The 13,445-nt window shown below is 39.4% G+C and overlaps 1 pseudogene; it reads left to right on the top strand.

Annotated features, from left to right (window-relative positions):
- Positions 1–10,084: 10,084 nt before the first annotated feature.
- LOC122103552 lies at positions 10,085–11,032 on the top strand (annotated as a pseudogene).
- The last annotated feature ends 2,413 nt before the right edge of the window (positions 11,033–13,445 follow it).

Raw genomic sequence — 13,445 nt, 5'->3', positions numbered from 1 at the left:
TGTTTTAGCTCAAACTTCGCATTTTAAATGAGCCACCCAGATGATGTCACCTATTTCTGCGATGCCAAGTACATAAACTGCTATTAAACATAGATTAAGGAGCCCAGTCAAGTAAATTCAATCAGAATATCTGATGTGAGTCCTGTAAGCTCCATACCTGAGTGCAAAATAAAAAGAAGGCATGGGAACTCTTGCATTGTATCCTACCTTACAGCTCTATTATTCATTTGAAATGATAGGAGCATGGGAAAAACACATTGTAAGTCAGTAATAGTAATGAGCCCTACCATTGATAACTAGATAGTAAATAAATAGTGACCATTAATCAAAATACTTCTAAATCATGGCCAAGTTTTGAGAGGTAGAGTGCTATGAAGAAGAAAATTATCATGCCTGAAATTTTTTTTTTTACAGAACATCATATGATGGAGGATTTTAGGTTGGAAGGACAGGAAGGAACTGTCTCATTGTCTCTCCTGCTATTCACAGGGGTGCCTGAGGGTGACCCCATCTGGCAAAGTTCCCGCTCCCATTTATTCGTGATAGGCATAGGAAGCAATTGCCTCTCTTGTCCTTGCCTCTACTAAGTCTTCCCTTCTAGCCAACTGTGGGCCTAAGAGGCTCTGTGTCCCAGAGGATTCACGGTCCTGCAGAAACTCATTAAAGGAAAAGTAAATAATGAGGACCTCTTCAGGACCAATTCCCTTAGAGTCCTTTAGTGATGACTGATTCTAGTCACTGATCACACCTAACTACACTTTGGAGAGGAGTTCATGGAAGGATCTTTAATGATTGGCTCTGTAGGAAATGGATAGAAGTTCTATGAAGATCGAACCTCAGGGTTAAGAAAAGTGATTGGAAATCTCCAATAAATAACCAGGCAGCATACAGAATGACTTAGTTCATCTTGGGAGTATGAAAATGCACTCAAGTACTCATAAGAGGTGTTAAAGCTGAGCACCACCATGAAAAGTAACTTCCTTAAAAATCAAGAAAAGAGATAAAAACACCACTAACCAACTTTACACTTTTAACACTCCATTTTCTATGTTTGCCAGTGTATGTATGTTAAAAACGGGAATAAGAGCAAAGATGAACTCCCCTAGATCACATTCAATTCCCACTTTGTATCATGATAGAAATGTAGCACCATATTTCCCATTCTGTTACTTTTACCTCCTTAACTCTAGGAAAACCTTACTAGCATCCACCCACTGCCATCTTCCTAGCCACTCTCAGGATTGCTTCAGCTATTCAGGGTATTTTGTACTTTCTTTTAAAATTTTTTTTGGATTATAATAAACTTTAAAAAATTTAAATTGTTCTTATAAAGGGGTTACAGTTACATAAATCAGGTAAAGAGTACATTTCTTTTCTTTTTTTTTTAAATTTAATTTAATTTTATTTGTGAACATACTGTGCAGAGGAGTTACAGTTACATGGGCAGGATAATGCGTACATTTCTTACCAAGCATTGCAGCCTCCGTACATTTCTTTTTGGACAATGTCACCCTCCCTTGGTCTCTCCCAGTTTTTCCCTCCCAACCCCACTAATTTTTGTTTTCATATACATTTTTATGATGGATTTTTCTATATCTGTAGAAAAATGACATGACTTTTTAAAGTTATTTTAAACTTTCATTTTATTAAAGTTTTAATTATTATTATACAAAAGGGGGTTGCCATTGGGCAATTTCATCCCTTCCTTTGTTCTCTCCTAAGACATTACATTTTGATAGGGATCAAATTTATTGCATCACTTGTGCAGTCATTTTACAATAGTATTTCTGCTAATCCATAAGCATGGAGATCTTTCCATCTTTAGCATCATCTGTTTCTCCAAGTTTTTGTAATTTTCATCATCTCCTTTGTTCATTTTGTTCCTAGGTTTCTAATTTGTTTGAAATGGTTGCAGAGGGGATTGTTTTCCTGATTGATGATGATGATGATGATGATTAGTGTGTGTGCTGGTCCTGAAGGCCTGGGTGCTGTTCCTGAACTTCTTTTGCTTAAGGCATCATTTCCAGCTTTTTCTGAGTAGCTTGTTGGAGATGAGTCTCACGGACTTCCTTGTCTGAGCTAGCTTCAAACTGCAATCCTTAGATCTCAGCGTCCTGAATAGCTAGGATTACAGGCATGAGCCACTAGTTGCCTATCTCTGATTCATTATTTGTATATTTTCCTGTTCATTATTTATATACAGTTACTGAGTTTTTTAATTTTTTAAAATTATTTATTTTTTTATTGTGAAAATACTGTACAGAGGGGTTACAATTACATGGGCAAGATAACGAATACATTTCTTTTTTTTTTTGCCTTTTCTTTTTTGGTACTGGGGATCGAACCCAGGACATTGCACTTGCTAGGCAAGCGCTTTGCCACTGAGCTACATCCCAGCCCTATTTCTTTTTTTTTTTTTTGGGTCCGGTCATGGGGCCTGAACTCTGGGCCTGGGCGCTGTCCCTCAGCTCTTCAGCTCAAGGCTAGCACTCTACCACTAGAGTCACAGCGCCACTTCCGGCTTTTTTCTTTTTGCTTATGTGGTGGTGAGGAATCGAACGCAGGGCCTCAGGCATGCAAGGCAAGCGCTCTACCACTGAGCCACCTTCCCAGCCCCCAGCCCTATTTCTTATCAAGCATTGTAGCCTCCTCCTTTGTTTCCCCTTCCCATCCCTTCCCATCCTCCTCTGTCCCCCCATCCAATCCTCCTCCCTCCCCCCCGACCAAAGTTGTAAAGTTCGTTTTCAACATAATGACTTGTACATCTCATTGTTGTAATGGGTCCACCTGTATCCCTATTTAAACAATTTGTTTTTTCCCTTCCCCTCCACAAATTATACCAACATCAAATATAGTGAAAGCAGGGGTTATACTGTGGGGAAGGGACATACAAAGCAACAAAGAAATAATTTTATAAATATGTTAGAAACAATTGCATGAAAGCAAAAACATTTGAATACTTATCTTGGGGTTCATTTCACCTAACATCAACTTATCTGATCCTGTTTGCTTGTCTCAGACATATACTAGTTATTGCAAATAAGGGAAACCATGGGACCTATGTTTCTTTGGGCCTGGCTTACTTCACTTAATACAATTTTTTCCAAGTCTTTCCATTTCCTAACAAATGGGACAATGTCATTCTTTCTAATGGAGGCATAGAATTCCATTGTGTATATATACCACATTTTCTTGATCTATTTATCTACTGAGGGGCATCTGGGTTGGTTCCATATCTTAGCTATGGTAAATAATGCTGCAATAAACATAGTTGTGCTGGTGGCTTTAGTATGGTCTTGTTTGTGATCATTTGTGTACATGCTCAAAAGTGGGATTGCAGTTACTGATTTTTGTATGTTGTTTTTATAACTGGTTACTCTGCCAAAGTGTTTTTTTAGATCTAGTAGGTTTTATTTGGTGAAGTCTTTGGAGTCTTTTAAGCGTATGATTGTATCATCTGCAAGTGAAGCTAATTTTTTTTTTTTTTTTTTGGGTCCGGTTGTGGGGCCTGAACTCTGGGCCTGGGTGCTGTCCCTCAGCTCTTCAGCTCAAGGCTAGCGCTCTACCACTTGAGCCACAGCCCCACTTCCGGCTTTTTTCTTTTTGCTTATGTGGTGCTGAGGAATCCAACCCAGGGCCTCAGGCATGCAAGGCAAGCGCTCTACCACTGAGCCACCTTCCCAGCCCAAGTGAAGTTAATTTAATGTCTTCCTTTTCTTTTTCTTTTTCTTTTTTTTGTCGGTCATGGGGCTTGAACTCTAGGCCTGGGCGCTGTCCCTCAGCTCTTCAGCTCAAGGCCAGCGCTCTACCACTTGAGCAACAGCACCACTTCCGGTTTTCTGGTGGTTTATTGGAGATAGGAGTCTCACGGTCTCTCCTGCCCGGGCTGGCTTTGAACTGCAATCCTCAGATCTCAGCCTCCTGAGTAGCTAGGATTACAGGCGTGAGCCACCAGCGCCCGGCTAATGTCTTCCTTTTCTATTGGTATCTATTTGGTTCTCTTGTCTTATTAGTCTTGCTAAGAATTCTACAACCTTATTAAGTAAGAGTAGGGAAAGTGGACACCTTTGTTCATCCTTGACTATGGATGAAATAGGATTAGGTTTTCCCCACTTTGGACAATGTTATATCGTGGTGTATGATCTTTTTTAATGTGTTGTTAAATTTTCTTACAAGTACTTTATTCAGAAATTTTGCCTCTCTGTTCATCATGAAGATTAGCTTATATATCTATATATTACCAAGCCCTTATCTGGTTGTGATATCTGTGTTTACTGCCTTCATGGAATAAATTAGGAAGTGTTTTTCCTTTTATTTTTATTGTGTCAGTCCCGGGGCTTAAACTTTGCACCTGAGTGTTGCCCCTGACCTTTTTTTCCCCTCAAGGCTAGCACTCTACCACTTGAGCCACAGCTCCACATCTGGCTTTTTGGGTGCTCAATTGGAAATAAGAGTCTCACAGATTTTCCTGCTTGGGCTGGCTTTGAAATTCATGTTTTGATCTCAGATCTCAGCCTCCTGAGTAGCTAGGATTATATGCAACCGCCATTGACACCTGGTGAAGTATTTCTTCCCTTTGTACATTTGAGGAGCATTGGTGTTATCTTTTTAAATTGTGAGTCCTGGAGCTTCAACTCAGGGCTTGGGCACTGTCCCTGAGCTTTTGTACTCATGGTTAGGACCCTACCACTTGAGCCATAGTTCCACTTGTGGCCTTTTTTGTGGCTAATTGGAGGAAAAAAAATCTCATAGACTTTCCTGCCCAGGCTAGCTTTGAATTTCAATCTTCAGACCTGTGCCTCCAGAGTAGCTAGGAAATACAGGCATGAGCCACCATAGCCTGGCTGGTGTTATCTTTTTGAAAAACTAACTTTCCTCTAATTGTTTCAGTTGTTCTTTTGGTATCACTTTTGTTAATTTCTGCCCTGACCTTTGCTATTTCTTTCCTATTTTTTTTTTTGGTTCAGTTTGTTTTTATATTCCTAATAGTTTGAAATACACTGCTAGATTATTGCTTTGAAATTCTGCTGATTGATTATATGTGTATGTATGAATGTATGTATATATGTATGTATTTATTATCTTTAAGTAGGTATACAAAGGAATTGCCATTTAACAAATCAGTTTATGACTCTAGTACATCTTAATGAACATCAAATTCCACTGACGTTTTTTGGTCAGTCTTGGGGCTTGAACTCTGGGCCTGGGTGCTGTACCTGAGCTCTTCAGCTCAAGGCAAGTGCTCTACCACTTGAGCCATAGTGCTACTTCTAGTTTTCTTCTATTCTCTCAAATCTCAGCAACAGGAATTCTGGATCAAATCAGAAACATATGAATTTTAGTTAATTCATTCATGCATTTTTCAACTCTCACTAGCAAATCTCACAGCTTCTCTTTTTCATTCTCCTAATATTTCATCCACTCCTTACCACAGGACAATGGAATTAGATCAAGATGATACCTTGTCTCTTCTTTGTGCCTCAGTCCCTTCATCATGATTCATCTACACAGTAGTGTACTAAGGTAGAGATCTGGTCACTTCTCCTGCATACTTCTTTTCAAAGCTACAAATAATACCTTATTTTTCAACTTGTTTTCCCTTCACAGCGTTATAAACTCGGTAGTAAGGCTGGACTGAGATCATAATTTACTCTTATCTTTCACCTGCATTTTCTCCTGAATATTGCCTGTCCTTTCTTCATGTTTCTTTCTTCCATGTATCCTTCAAACATATCACTTCATTTGCTTGGCTGAACATATTGTATGTGCCTAGATCAGGTGAGACCTGCTTCTACATTCCCATAGCATTCTGTTCTCATCCCATAATGATCAATGCCTGGAGCACTGGTTTCTACTTGAGTTAAAGTTTACCTTATGGCAAATTCCATTCAAGACAGGCCATATTGGACTCATGAATACAAATAGGCTCTCATCTGGGATGGCGCCTGAATATTTTCAATTTTTTTTGTCTGTCTTGGGGCTTGAACTCTGGGCCTGGGCGCTGTTCCGAACTCCTTTTGTTCAAGGCTAATGCTTTACCACTTGAGTCACAGTTCCACTTGCAGCTTTTTCTGTGATTAACTGGAGATAAGAGCCTCATGTACTTTCCTGCCTGGGCAGGGTTTGATCCATGATCCTTAGATCTCAGCCTCTTGGGTAGCTAGGATTACAGATGTAAGCCACCAGTGCCTGGTATATCTCTGATTTTTAAATAAATACTTATTAGTTGTCATCTTTTAAGCAAATTAATTCTCATTTATCACAAGAGTTGTTAACCAGTGGCTCACATGACTAAATTTAGCTACTTAGCAGGCTGATCTTTTGAAGATTGTGGTTCAAAGTAATCCCAGCTAGAGAGTCAGAGCCACTCTATTTCCAAAATAAACAGCAAAAAACAAGACTGGAGGTGTGGCTAGGTGGTAAAGCACTAGCTGAACAAGCAAACTGAGCAAGCATAAGGCTCTTAGTTCAAAGTCCAGGTTAACAAAAAAGTACCAGTTAGTCCCCTTTAAATCGCGTCAAAATATAAAGTCAGTGGACTTAAACATTTAGCACTAAATTTTGAGGCTATGGTAACTTCACAGCTATAATTTTGTATTTATGAAAATATTAGGGTAAGTCGGGTGTTGTATTCAGTAATATTGATGACTCAAAATCAAATTCTTATAGTTTAATCCATCTATTTTCATTGATATTTATGTAGAAAATATAAATATAATGAGCATTTCATAAATTATAAGAAATGTTAGAAGAAAACACATCTTTTACCTGAAGGATTTTCAGAGAATTGGTCCTAGAGAGGTCCTGGGTGAGTACCTTGCCTTTAAGGAGTTACTCTCAGATCTAGACTCCACTGGGATGTGGAGTCTTTTAGGCCCAGAGATGTGCAGAAGGGAGGTAAGAGCAGGGATGGTGCCCATGTCTGTGATGGCTGTCGATGGCACTTTCTATGTCTGCCATGAATGAAGGGAGCAGGACCTTGGCCTAAGCATCGGAGTCCTACTTAGATGTATTGGGTAAGTTAGCAGGAGAGAGTGTGCTCGTACCTTAATGTGTGTCCAAGTTTTCTATTCTGTGTGATATTCTGCAGAGCAAGTTTTCAGGAGTGGAATCTTTACCTTTTGTCTTCTTTCTGCCTCCCAAGATTTTGCTACACTGCAGAAGTAGTTGGTTTAAGGGTCACCATTTACAATCTTGTTGTTAGCAATAACAGTCACAGTTATTCATACCTCTGCATTTTATTTTCCTATGATCACATCATTTCAGTACAATAACTGTGTGAGCTCCAATTTGGTGCAGTAATTCTTAAGCCTTCTCTTATTTTACTTTCATCTTTACAGTTTTAGTAAACTTTGAACAGGTCTTCTATCCAAGACTGTGATTAAAATTATCCAAAAGAGCTCAGTAATCTGCATTTTAATGGTAAAGCAGGTATTTGCTCCTATAGGGAGTCATTCACTGGCTATTCACATTCATCACATTGTAATTCATTTAACATACAGACTCTGAGCTACGGACTGGAATCAGCCATTTCACAGAAACCCAGGTGAGTTGAATGCATGCTAATTTTAGAAACATTGTTCCTAAAAGATTCTTATGTGCAGTCCATGTTGAGAACTATAGATTTAACTCCTTCAGAAGATGTGGCATTTATTGAGTTACCAGAGCTGACACCAGTAGGTATGTGATCTCTGCATGTACTTCCCTACAAGACATGGGTCCTATTTATTCACAAGGAATGTGGGCACCAGGTGCTATGGTCCTTCATTAACTCTTCTTTCTATTACACAGCCACGTAATATCCAAGTATACAAACTGTTAATGCAGCTGAATGAATCGCCATCAGCCGGGTGAAGACACACTAGTGGATTTGGCTGTGTTATTTTAGAAAAAGAGCTTTCCCATCTCTCTGTGCAGCTCCTCTGCATTGTCAGCTCTGAGACATACTGAAGTTAATGTCAGGATTATGAAGACAAAAACAGAATGGTTCAGGAGGATTTATCTCAAGAACAGTCCACATCCTCTTAGTGACTCACCAGTCTGCTATCTGTAGATCTGGCCACAGATTGGAATGGCTAAAAGCACGATGTTCAAGTCTTGAGTTACAAGGCATTTCAAAGTCAAGTTCTTGTTCAAAAGATTGAAGTATCCCTCTTAAGTCCTTCTACTGATTTCATGTGGGCCATCAAATGAAAGTCTACTGATTTAAATCTTAACAGCATTAAACTTACCTTCACAACATTGATGAAAGTGAACTATACAGCTATTGGGAGGAAATGGGAGGGAGAGAACAGGAGAAAATGAGGGAACAGATGACACTGTATGAAAGGAAATGTACTTATTACCTGACACCTGTAAACGTAACCCCTCTGTATCTCACCTCTATAATAACAATAAAGTAAATTTTAAAAAATTGCCTTCACAGCAACACCAAGAACTGGTGTTTACAAAAATGGAAGAGTCTAGCTAAGCTGACGCATCAAATAACATATCAAAAGTTATATAATTGACTGTGGACAAATTTACAACAGGGTTAAGTGAAATACAGGCTTCCTTCTTCCTTCTCCCCATATTTATAAAATTCTGATCCTACTACTTTTCTCTAAACAATGGAATGAGTGCATGTGGACAGAAGTGCAAGAATTCGTCATCAGTATCAGCTCTCTAGTATTTTTTTTTTCAGAAATACAAAATTAAATATGTGAAATGGATCATAGATTGTCAAAGCTTAGTGCTGACTGGTTTAATCTACTGATGCTACGGGCAGGCGGGGAAATAAAACAAAAAAAAATCTACTGACTCTACATTAAGAGAACATTCAAGAGGAATAGTTATTCTAAAACTGAAGTTTCTGCTTTTGAGTTCGAAAGAACCTGTGCCTATATTCATGAAACATGTCAGGGGCTGGCCCTGCTGCAGACACGGACTTCCGTGTATGGAGCACCAGCTGGTGGTGGGAAGTCAGGTGGAAATCTGTGATCAGGGGTCTTGAATGTTGTGAGATGAGCAGAGGATGCATTGAAGCTCAGGAAGAGGCCTTACCTTGTCTGAGGAGATTGTATTGCAGAGCCCTTGTCATGTGATGTATACACAAGGGATAACTTGGAGAAATCAGAGGAAGAGACAGTAAAAAAGATGAAGTGAGAGACAAAAGAAACAGCCAGTGATGGTGACTGAGGGAAAGAAATGATCAGTTTCAAGCTAAGCATAGCTGGAGGGTCATTGCTTTGGAGTTAGTCTCCAACGCATTATTTATGCCCTTGAAAGGAAATTTGCCTTTATCTTAACAGCAGATAATCCACCGAAGTACCAATTAGGAGGGAGATATTCAGATTTCCACCCTAAAATGATGGAGGTTGAAGGAAGCAATTGGTTAGAATGGTCTGCAGGATAGAGAGATATCTGCACATCTATTTTAAATGGTAATCAAAGATAGTACAGTGTATTAGTTTCTCTTGGGGTATATAAAGAACTTAAAGAGTTCAAGGTTTAAAAAAATCCTCAGGCCTAGCAACATATAAGATACTGACAAAACTGGAATCAATTTCTGTTGCTTACCCTGCTGGCTGGACAGGTTAAGAGAAAAACCAATGCATTTTGTTTGTTTTTTTTGGGGTGTGTGTGTGGGGGGTCCAGTCGTGGGGCCTGAACTCTGGGCCTGGGTGCTGTCCCTCAGCTCCTCAGCTCAAGGCTAGTGCTCTATCACTTGAGCCACAACGCCACTTCTGGCTTTTTTTCCTGCTATGTGGTGCTGAGGAATCGAACCCAGGGCCTCATGCATGCAAGGCAAGCGCTCTACCACTGAGCCACCTTCTCAGCCCAAAACCAATGCATTTTGTAACTCAAAGGAATAGACAAAGTGTTTATGCAAAGACAGAGTACTGAAATATGGTTAAGACTTAAGGAAAAGTTGTAAAAAGCACCCAGATTAAGTCTTTAGGATTTATAGTGACTTTGATGATGTCGCTGACTTTGATGATGTCGCTATCAATCAATTTTTAACGTGTCACTATTCATGAACCTAGAAATAGAGTCAGATTTTTAAATGATGTTTCCTTTCTCTTAAAGATAATAGAGTCAGAATATGACAGGAAAGAATCAAACTATCATCCCAGAGTTCCTCCTCCTGGGCTTGCCCATTGAACCTGAGCACCAAAGCCTGTTGTATGTCCTGTTCCTGACCATGTATCTTACTACCATCCTGGGAACCTCCTCATCAGGGTGCTCATTCGACTGGACCCCCAGCTCCACACACCCATGTATTTGCTTCTCAGCAACTTGTCCTCCTCTGACCTCTGCTTCTCCTCTGTCACAATGCCCAAACTATTGCAGAACACTCAGAGTCAAGTTCCGGTCATCTCCTATGCAGGGTGCCCAACACAAATATACTTCCTCTTCTTTGTTGGAGATCTCAAAGGCTTTCTCCATGTGGCTATGGCCTATGACTGCTATTTGGCCATCTGCTTCCCTCTCCACTACACCAACATCATGAGCCCCAAGTCGTGCGTAGGACTGATGGTGCTGTCCTCGGTGCCGACCAAATTCTATGCCATGCTGCACACCTTGTTCATGGCCAGATTGACTTTCTGAGAAGACACTGTGGTCTCTCGCTTTTTCTGTGACATATCTGCTCTGCTCAAGCTGGTCTGCTCTGACACCCATGTTAATGAGTTGGTGATGTTTGTCATGGGATGGTTTATAATTGTCCCTTCATTTCTACTCATCATTGTGTCTTATACAAAGTCTCCTCTATTTGACTATCCACAAGATTTTCTCTATCTGTACCTCTCACCTCTCTGTGGTATTACTGTTCTATGGGACAATTATTGGTCTTTACTTATGCCCATCAAGGGGTAACTCTAATGTGAAGGAGATTGTATTGACTTTGATGTACACAATGCTCACTCCCATGCTGAACCCCTTTATCTACAGCCTGAGGAACAGAGACATGAAAGGAGCTTTGAGAAGAATCCTCTGTAAAAGGGAAAAATCCCCTTTATCTACAAAAGTAATGCTTGGAATCCTACCATAACTTTATCCAGTAACTATATTAAGATTAGAATTTTATTCTAGATTAAAAAATCTTGGGAGATTGTTTAAAACTACGGGAGATTGTTTAAAAGGGAATGCTTAATTATATAACTTGAAAGTAGGGACAGGAGGAGAATAATGGGGGAGAATAAAGAAAATGGTAACACTGATCAAGAAGCATTGTACTCATAACCTGACTTACAGAATTGCAATCCTGCTGTACAAATATTTAACAACAACAACAACTATGTAAGTGTGTACAAGTGTATTAACAGAAATATGGTAGATTCAAGAGAGAGCTCAAATAGTGTAATTCCTTAGAAAGGCAAAGTCAAAGTTCAACCAAGTAAATACCAGGATGCACGTCCTTGAAAGGTGTGCAATGGGGTCTAGGGGAAAGAGGTTAATGGATGAAGAAGAGAAGAGAGAGAGAATGCAGTCAAGAATTTAATGTATATCCTATAAAATTAAGAGAGGTGAGGGAAAGGAACAAATTTTGACACCATTTGATCTCTTAACATCTCTGTAAGGTTTATTTCTTATATGTGTACATTATTGTTTTGACCTGTCTTGACCTGAGTTAAACTTTTAATCCTTTTGTAGAACAGTATCACTGGTCTAATTTTGTCTCTACCATGAATTAATTAATAGCCAGAAGTCCCTAAATTTGTTTCCTCATCACTGTGGAACAAAGCAAAAGGCTAGTAAAAGGTCTGATTTTTAAAAAAAATTGTATCTTTTATATTTAGAATTTTTAATTTGCAAAAGTTCCATGTACATACAAAACACATAGCACTTTTTTGTATCATTGTTTGCAGCCTGAAAAATACAAAGTTCATCATTCTGCCACAACACAGTATCAATTGTTGTTTATCATTAAGTTGACTGAAAAATGTGTTTCTTCAATTTCTTCTTTTTTTCTTTTTCTTTTTTCTTTTCTCTCTCTCTCTTTTTTTATTTGCTAGTCCTCGGGCTTGAATTCAGCATCTGGGCACTGTTCCTGACCTCCTTTTGCTCAAGGCTAGCACTCTGCCATTTGAGCCACAGCCCCACTTCCAGCTTTTTCTGACTAGTTTATTGGAGATGAGTCTCACAGCAACTTTTATGACTGGGCTGGCTTTGAACCATGATTCTCAGATCTCAGCTTCCTGGGTGGTTAGGATTACAGGCATGAGCCACTATTGATGGGCTCAATTTCTTCTTTATTATTATTTATTCATTTTATTTTAGAAGAGATATGCAGTGGGATTCTAGTTACATATGTCAGGCAACAAGTACATTTCCTTTCATACAGTGTCATCTGTTCCCTCATTCTTAATTTCTTCTTTTTAAAACTCCTAACATGAAATGGGCCAGGTTTCCAAAGTTTGCCTATTTGCTTCTTAATCCTTTAACTGATGACACCTGAACCTATCCCTTTCATGTCCTCATATACTGTATTGACCACATTGCCAGGTGAACCCAGACTTTTTCTCAGGGCCCCTCTTTATTCTTCTCAGCACAACTTTGAAGTTCCATTCAGAAGCTTATTTTTGCCCTTTATATCATGTCCTAATTTGCCATGTCACCTCTAACCTAGTTATCTGACCAATCAATTCTGTAAGTGCCTATCTGTATTCAAAAATTATATACTTTGGGAGTATAAGGGGAGGCCAGAAATTGAGGGACAAAGGATGAACAAATGCAGCAATGGTACTCATGGGACACTAGGTTGAAAATGAACTATAAATGTGTGGATGGGATGGAAGGGGAAAACTGGGAAAGAATGAGGGAAGGGGTGACATTGTCTAAAAAGAAATGTACTCTTTTCCTGACTTATATATCCATAACCTCTTTGTATATCACCTTTATAAGAACAATACAAATTTAAAAATATATAATAGTTCATAGCATTTGTTATTATGAATTTCCATGGAGTATTATTCTGAAATATTTGTTACTTTTCATGTTAAAGATTAGCTCTTATAATAATCTCTGAATTTTAGTGTGTCATATTAAGACAGAATTATCAGTGACAACACAGAAGATTAGTATTTAATTGTTACTTTATAAATCTGGAAGGCAGTATAGAGGTTCCTCAAAAGACTGCACATAGGGGCTGGGAAGGTGGCTCAGTGGTAGAGCCCTTGCCTTGCATGCATGAGGCCCTGGGTTTGATTCCTCAGCACCACATAAGCAAAAAGAAAAAAGCCAGAAGTGGTGCTGTGGTTCAAGTGGTAGAGCGCTAGCCTTGAGCTGACGAGCTGAGGGACAGTGCTCAGGCCCAGAGTTCAGGCCCCACGACCAGACACCCCCCCCCCCAAAAAAAAAGGCTGCACATAGAGTTCCCCTATGACACAGAAATCCTGCTCCTGGGCATTTACCCAAGTGACCACAAACAAGGCCACACTACAGCTATCAGCACAACTATGTTC

The sequence above is a fragment of the Dipodomys spectabilis genome, unplaced genomic scaffold (assembly GCF_019054845.1).
Source record: "Dipodomys spectabilis isolate Male_0828 unplaced genomic scaffold, ASM1905484v1 ptg000018l, whole genome shotgun sequence".
Classification (NCBI taxonomy): Eukaryota; Metazoa; Chordata; class Mammalia; order Rodentia; family Heteromyidae; genus Dipodomys; species Dipodomys spectabilis.
The sequence above is the reverse complement of the archived record's forward strand: the minus strand, read 5'-3'. Positions and strand labels throughout refer to the sequence as shown.